At 39.0% G+C, this 12,477-nt stretch overlaps 1 protein-coding gene across 1 annotated transcript in view; it reads right to left on the minus strand.

The window, feature by feature from the left end:
• Positions 1-12,477, minus strand: part of LOC141429289 (cilia- and flagella-associated protein 52-like) — a 65,934-nt gene that overhangs the window by 38,208 nt on the left and 15,249 nt on the right. The gene's annotated exons all lie outside the window — the stretch shown is intronic.

Raw genomic sequence — 12,477 nt, forward strand, 5'->3', positions numbered from 1 at the left:
GCTGTTTCACCATCCATTGATTAGCGTTAACCGACGGTTAAATGTGATGCCGTCTCCGTCTATTCGAACAAAACAAATAGAGACGGCATCACATCTAACCGCCAGTTAACACTAATCAATGGATGGTGAAACAGCCCCTAAGAGTAAATAGCAGCCTAGGATATAAACTATAATTAAACTTGGAAGATTCCGTACACAATACGAAATCCTTAGAAAAATATTACTTGATTTTTTCGTGAAGGGCTACGGAACCCTATTTTAGGCGAGTCCGACATGCCCTTGGCCGGTTTTTTACTAATCCATTTGTTAATTTCTGTAAATTTTCTATGTAAATAAATGATAAATATCCCAAATGAGGGGAAGCTAACAAGGGAATGTGTACAAATATCTGTCAAAAAACCTTGACGATTTGTTGTTTTTAGAATACAGAAATGCTAACCCATGTTTGTAGTTCAACAACAAATGCAAACAGAATATAGTTAATGTAATGGTAAGGCAGAGAGATTAAAGAATATCACTTCTTTAGAATAAGCAGATCGCTTTTGAGCACAAACATATTGTATCTATTCCTAACTAGCACTTTATAAGTTTGTTTGTTCACAGGTCTGAGCCGTTGTCTGCGCAGCTGACAGATGACTGATCGACATTGTTTCATCTCTTGCGTTCTTTGTTTGTTCGATGTGGCCGAATATAAGGGGTATGAGTAGTACCTATAACAGTCTAACGCGCTTCCCATGAACCTATTTTTAACCCCTGGCGCAAAAAGAGGGGTGTTATAAGTTTGACCGCTATGTGTGTCTGTGTGCCTGTATGTCTGTGTGTCTGTCTGTAGCACCGTAGCTCTTAAACGGGTGGACCGATTTTAATGCGGTTTTCTTTTATTAGAAATCAGGTTTTCTAGAAATGGTTCTTAAACATGTTTCATCAAAATCGGTTTAGCCGTTTTTGAGATATTGAACTTTGAAGTGACAAAGTCGGAGGTTTTCCAACTTTTTGTTGGTCAGGTTAGGTTATTTATACCCTTAAAAGATATTCGCAACTGACAGACTGACTGACTGACTGGCTGACAGATGATGCATGCACTAGAGCTATGCCAGGTGTTCATTAAATAATTGAAAATCTGAAAGTAGTTTGTTCAGAATCGAAAATAGAATTTTGTCAAGGTGCACTTAGAAGATTTTTTTTTATTCCCTCAGACAAACAGGTAATTATCATGTAAATATAATGGTATGTTATCGTGGAGTAGATATGTAATTATCTTTGTTTTACATAACTTGAAATTATGGATAAACTAAAGGAAGTTATGCGGAAAACAAAAATAAACAACGTACTGAGCAATCATTGCTTAAAATTAAAGGTCAGACTTAGTAGACTTATGTTGGCGGTTGGTATACAGTCTGCTCCATATTATTGTAATTTTAAAATAATTAATCGTTCAATACCATTTTTTTATAATTTAATAAAAATATAATTTACATCGTGCTATACTCGTTTGTCTAGCTACCTAAGTATGTTAATAATATTTACAGGTAGTCGTTAAGTTTCATAAATTTTCTAATTTTCTGTTTCATTACCTTTATATTTTTACCGTAAGACCCATTAAGGTACTTAAGGGAATAGATAGAATTACCAATCACCTGTCTAAATATCGCACAAACATTGCTGTTGTGCAGTTGTGCACGTATGGTAGCGGACGAGCAAGAAAAAAAAGGCTGCAGTTTATTAAAAACTAGCGCCCCGCCCCGGCTCCGCACGGGTACTATTATACAAAAATAATTCAAAAAGTAATCTACAGGTAGGTATTAAAACAATCTTGGATATGAAATGATTTATTTGGATAAGGATGAATGCAAAGGTATGGATAACAAGGTCTAATTTTTTTTTGATCGGCATTTTTAATTAACTTTTTAAAACGTAAAAATTAGTTATAGTGACATAACTGCAATAGATGCACATATGGTATCGCGAACTTTTTTTGAAGAAATTGATATTGAATTGAGACGACCAGATGGCCTAGTGGTTAGAGAACCTGACTACGAAGCTTGAGGTCAATTCCCTTGTCGGGGCTGATATTTGTATAAAAAATACGAATGTTTGTTCTCGGGTCGTGGGTGTTTAATATGTATAGTATGTATCTATATCTATAATATTATTTTATATTCATTAATATCGTAGATTTTTTTTGTTCTATCATCAATAGTTTCCGCAGCGCATGCGATGAAAGATATTATATGGCCACTTTTTTACACTTTGAGTTACATTATTGAGGTTTTAGTACGGAATCCTATTTTTTTCTGGTAAAAGATATAGCCTATAACTTTTTGCAATAATGTAGCATTCTAATGGTAAAATAATTTAATACATAATAATATAGTTTTTGAGTTTATTCGTAACAAACATCCAAAAATCCAAATCTTTCCTCTTTATAATATTAGTATAGATACTACCTATTAAATAATTAAAGATCGCGGTTAAACTGTTTTCGGGGCAGACTGTCCTCCCCAGTTTGATGGAAGCTTCGTGTCTCTGCCTTCAGCACTGTCTCGCTAACTACGTCAGTGCATTGATTTAACAAGACTTTAAAATTCAGCCGAAACCAGCTCTGGCTCTACCTACTCTATTGATTATTTATAACAACAGCTGAACCCACAGAATAAATGATGTCCACGCGAGATGATTACGGAATTCGATAAATTACTAAATTGTTTTGATTAGACAGTACTTGTTTTTATTTAGTTATTAATAAGACTACATCTGCGCTTAAATATCAGGTGAGATATTGGTCAATCACGGTCAGTTATCTGAGAAAAAAACATGTTTTGTACGTAAAGAGCCACTTTATTTATCGAATTATTCATTTAAAAATTGGGTTTGAAGACACCAATTTGAGTGTTGAGTGTATCTTAGGGAGCCGAAGATAATTTGCCACAAGTGGTATCCACTAAACAGTTCATTTAGATTACTTATTGTCATTTATTGACCAGTAATTTCAAACACTATGTTTTCTATGTTATGTTTTTTTTTACATAAACCATAGTTGCCAAAAGCACATGAGTTGAATTTAGGCTTTTTTCTTTGCCCGCGACTTCGCTCGCGCAGAATTAGTATGTAGTTTAAAACTTTGTGATCCTTTTGATCCCACGGAACCATAGATTATTTTGGAATAAAAAGTAGCCTATATGTTAAGCCAAGGTATTTATTACCTGTATGGCAAATTTCATTCAAATCCATCCATCGCCATAAATGTGCTTATTTTTTATTGTCCATCTTCTTTCCGCCATATATCGTGAAATATTGATTTCAGAGAAAAAAAATATAGATTATTTTTTGTAGAGAATTTTATGTAAATTACTTATGTCTATAAACATTTTTTGTTGTGGGCCAGCGTTTACGAGTTATTTACGAACAACTAAAAAATGGAGTTTTTTCCTCTGAGAGGCAGTTTTTGGTCTTCGTTGGGTAGTCTAATTTAAACCTTATAGCTCTTTAGCTTGGCAACGCATTGTGGTCATCGCTTATTTTCATGACCACTTGCACCTGCAAGCTTATTTGCCTTCTTTGCTAGAAATCAAGTGTCACCAATGTTTCAGCGTCAACAAACAGACCGATCATCATCATCCCAGCCTATATACGTCCCACTGCTGGGCACAGGCCTCCTCTCAGAACAAGAGGGCTTGGGCCATAGTTCCCACGCGGGCCCAGTGCGGATTGGGAACTTCACACGCACCATTGATTTGCTTCGCAGGTTTGTGCAGGTTTCCTCACGATGTTTTCCTTCACCGCATAGCTCGTGGTAAATTTCAAATGTAATTCCGCACATGAATTTCGAAAAACTCAGAGGTGCGAGCCGGGGTTTGAACCCACGACCCTCTGTTTGAGAGGCGATAGGTCAAACCACTAGGCCACCACCAATATACTTAACTCAATATTGTGTGACATCAGTGTGTGTGACCCAAAAAATGGAATGTTGAAATTCATGGCGTCGTTTAAAAAAGTTTTACGCTACGGAACTAAGTTGGATGCGTGTGAGTTGGCCAAAGCCCAAGGACGGCGGTTAATGAAGGCGCTGCGTGACTCGCGTCAAGGCTCTTCCGATGCAGATTTATTCGGACGTCCAACTACATGACACACTTACATATAATAAGTTTTGATGTAAAGGTTCATGTGACTGTATAATGTAAATTATGTTACACCAGCTGTTACCCGCGACTCCGTCCGTGCAGAATAAGGTTATCTCTATCCCACGAGAACTTTGCAATTCTTCTGGGATAAAAACTAGCCTATGTCCTTCTCCGGGAATCAAACTATCTGTATAGCAAATTTCATCTAAATCGGTTCAGTGGTTTAGACGTGATTGAGTAACAAACGTCCAAACCTCCAAACATCTACACATCTTCACAAACTTTCACATTTATAATATTAGTAGGATTAGCTTGCTAACATGGCATGCCGTGTCTTGTTAGTCGAACCGTGCCTTTAATCTCACTGCTTGAAGTGAAGAATCATCCTTTCTGGGAGAGGTTATATGATTTGTAGTATACATTGTTTATACAGACAAGCTCAAAAGTAGTGTATCTGTTAGAAATCACTGCCATTAATTAAAAAAAAACTTCCAGTGTCGTTGTTTAATGCGAAAAGTAGTGAAGGATTCATTCAGATTGTTACTTTTGAGCTTGATTGTACTAAAGTGGCATGTAGATGAAACGGAACGGTGGTTTTAAATGGATTCAAACAGTCCTATCCATTTACCGTGTGACCCGCGTTAAAAATCTTCAGTAGGTACGGCATTTTTATCTGGATGCCTTTTCTATGAAGTTTAATTGTATTATTTTTTACGAAGACCACATTCCAATTCAAGGATTATCTCAAATTTCAATATTTTAACTTTTTAACGCCATCTAGTTTTCATAACGCGAATACGTTGTGCCGATGTAACGTCCTCCTCAGTGCCAATTTTCCACACGCGGTTTATCGCCGCTGGCGTATTCTGGGTTTAAGGAAATGTCCAAAGATGTCGCTGTTAACGCTACGACGACTGTGTTCTGTTTTGCGAGAAAGTTCAACTTGTCACTTGTTTTACATTTATCAAACAAAGAAAGGCTTCTTTTGTTTTTCAGAGGCATTGAAACAGCGGCCTTGCGATTAGTTGAACAAAAGACCAGTTGATTGTAATTTGTACTCGTAGATTTACATTTTTATAGAACGAAACCAACAATAGGTTTGTCGGTTGAAAAATAATTTGTTTCTTTGTTTAAAGAATTTGTTTCTTAGATTATTATTAAAAGTAGACAAGGCTCTCACAATATTTTTGTGATGCTGTGATGTTTACTTGGTACGAGTACGATTTGATTTTGACTTTATGACTTAACCTCAATCCTTTGTCTATAATTTTACTCAAATATCATTCGAATTCGACAGAAGACTAAAGTGAATGGCGTAATTACAGAAATAGAATGCAGAAAGTGGTGATGGGCAGTAGATATTGCTGGAATGGACCACAGTCGTTGGGCGAGGAGAGTCCTGGAGTGGAGACCCCATGCTAACACCCGCGGTAGAGGAAGACCTAAGGAAGACAACCAAAAAGATGGACAAACGATATACGGAAACAAGCTGGTGTAAACTGGATGCGAGTGGCAGTGGACAGGCAAGACTGGAAAAGTAGAGAGGAAGGCCTGTCCGAAAACGGGCGCTATATGGGCTGCAATAGCTCAGCCATGAGTTATTGACTGCATTCAGCCATGAGTAGAGTTACCAATTCATAATAAATCTGTGCAAAAGCCAGACGTTTCTGAAAATAGGATATCAGGCAAAAAATTGAATCGCGTACCAGGGTGGAACCTTTGTGCTACTGATATCATGATGACATTTCATACATTTGCCAAAGAAATCATAGTGAAATTGATTACGAAAAGGTTGTCAAGGGCAGACCTCTTGAGGAGGTTTGACCTTAAAGGAGGCCTAGTAAGTTATTCTTTGAGTAAAACAATAAGACTTTTTAACAATTTTTAATTAAAAATTGAACACAAAAAATAACAGGCCTAATTTGACAAAATTAAAAGTAAAGTATACGAGAATCTCAGGTAGTAAGTTCAAGCGATTTTATGAGAGGTGGTTCTGATTATTCGGTCTCACTGGCCTACACTTCCCTGGAGTCGGAGAGAAGAACCCGGAGCGAAGAGGCTGGCCACAGCAGGGGGGCCTGGTCCAGCTGAGTGGTCGTCGGTGCCGAGGTCAAAAGGGGCCTTAGGGCGGCAGGACGAGCAGCCTGGACAAGTGTTCCACGCCGGAACGATCAGGGTCTTGGACGAGCCAGGAAGGATGTGCAGTACTCCGGAAGTTAAGGCCGTCAGGGCTTAGTGTCAGGTTAGGGCGTAAAGGGGCCGCCTGAGCCGTGAGAGCTGTAGCCGAACGGAGCTTTGAAAGTTGTAGCCGTGCAGAGCGGAGAAAGCTGTAGCCGTACGGAGCTTGTAAGCCGTACGAAGGTTTGTAAGCCGTACAAAGGTTTGTAAGTTGAAGCCGTACGGAGGTTGCCCTGTAAATTAGGTGGTGTCAGTTGTGGTCCAGTGCTAGATTGTTTGCCAGTCACTCCTCTGCAGCGATGCACCAACTCTTAGGGCGAGCTGAATTGCAGTGAGTGGCAGAGACAATCATACGGAGTTACAGGCAGGCAAAGGAAAGTGCTTCTAATTTTATATAATTATTTTAAAAGCAAAAGGAAAAAAATAAATAACCTAAGTGACCGTTAAAATTTGAATACACGGTTCACTAAATAACCGTTAAAAGATTACATTTGAAATTAAACGTTACTTAGCTGAGTTTGAATTTATTTTAACACCGGTACGCATCCGTTGCATAAAAGTAATAAGCATTAACATAGTTCTGAGTTTATAACAACGGATGAGAGAAATTAACAAGTGTTAAAATATTAAGTATAAGAAATGTTTGAAATAAAAGATTCCCTGGCCAGGGGAAGCCTTCAGTTCAATTACACAAAGTTAAATTATAAGGAAAATAATTATAATACAATACACAGAAAAACACAAGAGTTAAATATCAGAGAACTTACCAAGTCTTTGGGCGTATGGAGCTTTCGAGAGAGCTGTTTAGTGTAGTATGAGCTGTTGAATGAGTGTTTTACAGCTGTGCTTCAGCTTTTAAGGGCGAAAATATTACAGTTAGAATTCCCCCGGTCACAGCTGATCGACAGCACCCCCCTTGGCCGACAAAAACGGTCAAGGGTGAGTTGGTTATAGATATATTTAGTCGTACAAACTCGTGTAGTAAATGAGTGTAATAAAATGCCTACTTTTATAAAATAAATAAGTAAATAATAAATAAATATTAAATACATATTATTACGTAAATAAATAAGTCAAGAGAAAACTACGGTGGCGACCTCTAGAATTCGTCCGCCATTCTGCTCAGAGATCCCTTATTGAAGTAAGCGCCATCTAGCTTACACTGAGCTAACTAAGATGTCAGCGATCGCCTATGTGCATCGTGACAGTACGCCCGTCCCTCCAAAAGAAATTTGAGCCTCATAGCAAATTTCGATAAAAAAAATTACACTATGACATAACGCTTACATACGTCGTCTCTCATACTATGATCATACTTCTACTCTCATGGCGGGTCAAACAACAACAGAGGCTTGTTGACCCTTATGTCAAAGGAATAAAATGTGTTAATGGAAGGTGGACGTTGTATGCATTCATAAAAATGTAATTATAGACATTAATTAAATCTGTGATTGAAATTACCATCCGTTCCAATCATTAGAGTTTTGAATTACAGAGGCTAAGGGCATATTTTACGTGTTACCAACCGCACGGGTTCCGTAATTCAAATTTTAAAATACTTTTTAACGAGTTGCAAGTTCTCGGGTAAAGGCTTAAGGACAGATCAATTAATATTATAATAATGAGTGGCGGACCGCGACAAATGATTATACTAGTTTAGCGTGTACCAAGTAATATGTACGCGCTATAGATTTAAAGAAATAATAGTGCAAAAGGTGCAGCTATTATACGTCCCGCGGAGGCGGCGCGCTAAAATGACTTGATTCTATAAATAGAACCGTGCGTCTAAGTGATAAGGGAGTGTGATAAGACAAAAATTAAATTAATACGCGTGCGCATTCGCCGGTGCTAAATGGAGACTGATGTGACGGCGCGCGACAGCTGATCGCCCGTCCAGATGCATTATGTAATTAGTACCTACATTGATAAGGAAGCAAGTAATGCATTATTTATTTAATGTGCGCAGACGCTACCTGCCGCCCGGTGTTAATTTTAAATCTTTAATATGCCATGCACCTAAATCGTTACCAGAAAGATCCTGTAGTTCGAAAACGAGTGGAGATCTTTTTTTAGTTATTTTACACTTAACGAACTTTGGTGCAAGTTTTTTGCTAAAGTATTTAGACTTATCACTTAAGAAATACGTGCGCTTCCAGACCAAGTCTCCCACATTAAATTCAGCCGGTTTTCGGCGTAAGTTGTAACGCGCAATGTTCTTTTGATGTGCGTTATAAAGTGAGTGTTGAACTTTATCAAATATATGGGTCAAGAAACCCATGTTTTGTGCGTAATTATCGCGAGGTAGAAAAAGTATTTCATTCCCCAAATCGTTATCAACGAAGTGTGAACCACAAGTCACTAACTCTCTGCCGTAAACAAGGAAGGAAGGAGTATAACCGGTTACCTCGTTCACAGAATTATTTATAGCGAATTGTACTTTAGGTATGTTAACGTCCCAAGTCCTATGGTCGTCGTTAACAAAGGTGGAGACGCAGGATATTATAGTTTTATTGTAGCGTTCCGTATTATTAATATGTGGACTGTACTTTGCTATTAAAAACTGGTTAGGCACCTTGTATTTATTGAGAAATGTTTTTAGTTCGCGGCTAATTAGTTGTGACGCATTATCCATGTAAATGGTTTGCGGTATTCCATGAACTAAGAAAATGGAATCTTCTAAATGTTTGACTACGATTGCCGCAGTTGCGTTACGAACCGGAATAAGAAACAATATTTTGAGAAAATACAAGTAACCACGAGCAAGTAACTATTTTGTTTACGACTAGTGGGCAATGGTCCGACGAAGTCCAAGGCTAGGGCTTGAAAGGGCCTCGAGCACTGTTTAGGCCTTCCCATTTCACCTAGTGTCGCGTGCGTAGGATGTTTATAAGCGATGCAAGTGTCGCAAGAGGAAACGAACTTTGATACGTCTCTATACATGCCTACCCAAAAGTATTTGAGTGCTATACGGTGATAGGTTTTGAAAACGCCTAAGTGTCCGGCTGTTGGTTCTGCATGATTTTCTTTTATAATTTGTTCGCGTAATTCCGCTGGCACAACCTCTTTCCACGCGAACTCATTGTTAAACCTAGTATCTGACTTAGTAAGTCTATATAAGGAATTGTTTACAATTTTATAATTGGGGAAACCTTGCGGTGTGTTTACACAGCTATTATACAAGTCTAAGTACCATTTGTCTTGCGAATTGAGATACGAGTTAGCAATAGTTATTGCCGACACCGGCACGGATCTTGATAACGAATCAGGTATTACGTTATCTTTGCCGCGACGATGTAAAATCTCAAAATCGAAAGAAGACAATCTTACGCCCCAACGGGCTAGGCGTCCGGTTGGGTTATTAAGAGAAAGGAACCATTTCAAGGATGAATGGTCGGTATAAACTTTGAATGTTTTTCCGTTTTCCAAGTAACAGCGCCAGTGTTCTAAGGCTACTAGTACGGCTAAGGTTTCCCGTTCAGTTACACTATAATTCTTTTCACAGCCTGTTAATGACCTACTCATATAAGCGACCGGGTGCTCCTGGCCGTTTATATTTTGACATAACATACCGCCGACGCCATAGTCACTAGCGTCAGTGTGTACTTCGAACGGTAAATCAAAGTTGGGACAAGAAAGAACCGGAGTTGTTACGAGGCAGGCTTTAAGTTTTAAAAATGCCTGTTCGGCCTCTGCGTCCACTGAAATGGGGGGCTTTCTTTTATTAGAAGTTAAAATATTTAAGGGCCCTGCCAGAGTACTAAAGTTGGGAACGAAACGCGCGGTACCAAGAGGCGGTACCCAGAAAACGTTTTACCTCTTTTTTTTGAAGTTGGTCTAGGATAGTTTACGATTGCATTTACTTTTTCTGGGTCTGTACGCAGCCCTTGAGCGTCTACAACGTAACCCAAGTACTTGAGACTGTCCCTGAAGAACTGAGTTTTCTCAAAGTTGATAGTTAGACCAGCTGTTTTTAATTTAGTTAGGACGCGCAGAAGTAATGTCACGTGGTCCTCGAATGAATTACTAACACAGACTATATCGTCGAGGTAACAGAAAACTTTCATTTCAAATTCGGGGCCGAACAAACTATCGACTAAACGTTGCTGTGTAGCCGGCGCGTTAGTTAGGCAAAAGCCATAGTTTTAAAACAAAAAGTGCCCCTTGACGGTACGAAAAACGCTGCTTTCGTTTTATCCGCTGATTAATGGGTATCTGCCAAAAAGCTTTAGAAAGGTCGATGCTAGTAAGGAACTTAGCATCTCTAAGGTTATCTAAAATTTCCGAAATGTACGGTAAGCTATATTGCGTCCTTTGTTACTGAGTTAAGTTTTCTACTGTCTAAACAAAATCTAGGCTTGCCGTTCTTTTTGTTTACTAAAAGTACTGGCGATGACCAAGCGCTTTCACAAGGTTCGATTACGTCAAGCTGTAGCATTCGTCGACCTGTTCGTTAATAATTCTAAGTTTCTCAGGAGACATGCGGTAAAATCTTTGCGTATCGGCTCAGTGTCGCCGGTATCTATATTGTGTGTTATTAACGAAGTTCGACCTAAACCTATCCGTTCGTAAGAAATGCTGTTAAATTGGCTTATGATGTTATCTGCCTGGACGCGTTGAGACTCAGTTAAGTGACTATAGGACATAAGAGTTTGGGAACCTCGACTTGCTCTGTGTGCTTGATGGCGCATTCGCTTACCCCAATACTATACAAGTATTTGGGGCAAACTTTTAAAGGTGCGCCAGAAGTCAACACCTAGAATGAGCGAAGTGAGGATTCCCGGAACTACATATGACCTTACAGTGTGAGTTATAGACTCAAAGGTCAATTCCAGGTCGAAATATCCTACACTATCTAGATGTTGGCCGCCCGCGGCTGTTACACGCACAGAGTCGTCGATTAGTATTGATGTCCCCTTTCAAGTAATCTATTGTGTGAAAATTGTTACTATAATAGTAACAGCGGAACCAGAGTCGAGCAGAGCGATACCTCTAGTCCGTTAATAGATACCTTTACAAAAGGTCGCGAGTCTACAATAGAGGGTTGAGGCGATACAGTGGCCACTTTTATGAATTAAAAAATTTGAAACATAATTTAAGCCATTGTGACCAGTTATTTTCTTTTATAAGGCTGTGATCACTGGATCGCCTCGCCTTCAGTTTTTTGAAGTTGAGGTTGTAGGAACTGTTTTTTATTATTGCATTTTAGAGCAATTAATAGTTAACGCCCGGCAATCCGCATTTTAAAACAGACTATCGTACGAGGCGCTTTGCAGCTTCGTAATGTATGATGTTTGTGCGACAACGCGGGCAAAATAGTTTTATATTATTATTGTTTTGTTTTTGCGAGCTGATTGCATTTAACCGGATAGCGGGTTTTATAATTAGAGAAATTATGTGCACTGGCGTTGCTACCTGGAGGTTTTTCCCTTGATATGGTTGCTTTGGAGAGTTTAGAAAGACGATTGTTTATTGTAAGCGAATTCTGGCGCGAGCGTATCCGAATTCGCTCTCGGAGGTTCGCGGAATTGGGAATACGCGCATGAACCACTTCGTAGTTATGGCAAAGTTTACGCAAGGTATTTAAATTATCTATTTTTTCCGCCCGTGGCTATGATAGTAGCGTAGCACGGCCGAATATTATGTATTTACAATTTCTAATTGTTCTTCTTCGGTAAAGCACGGTTAGCCTTGAGAACATGCCGCTGCATAATTGAGAGATAAATCGTTATATTCTCGCTTTCGCCCTGAGTACGTGCGCGAATTTCCGATTTTAATCTGTTCGTAATCGTGCTGAGAAAATACTTCTATGAGTTGTGTAGAGGTCATGCCAGTTATCTATGGAATCCTTAACCGAACGGAACCAGTGAAGGGCGTCTCCTTCGAATATTTCTGTTGCATGTGAAGAAATTTTTCAGTTTTAATTACGCGCGGCTAAAAATTCTTTTACCCGGTGAAACAAAGAGCGTACGCAGGTCTTCCCGTTGTACCGTAATTTAGCTATATCAGAGACATACCACGGTCGCAAGTAGTAACTGCTATTTTTGTAGGGGTTTGCGGACTGAAAGAATTGGTATTATTCGCTGGAGCGGTGAGTGACTTGTGGTGTCTCCTCACATTGTTCGAAATCCTCTCTTCGTTAGTGTCATGAACTGGTCGCAAGTCCGCCAACTCTTGTTAT

The sequence above is a fragment of the Choristoneura fumiferana genome, chromosome 6 (genome assembly GCF_025370935.1).
Source record: "Choristoneura fumiferana chromosome 6, NRCan_CFum_1, whole genome shotgun sequence".
Classification (NCBI taxonomy): Eukaryota; Metazoa; Arthropoda; class Insecta; order Lepidoptera; family Tortricidae; genus Choristoneura; species Choristoneura fumiferana.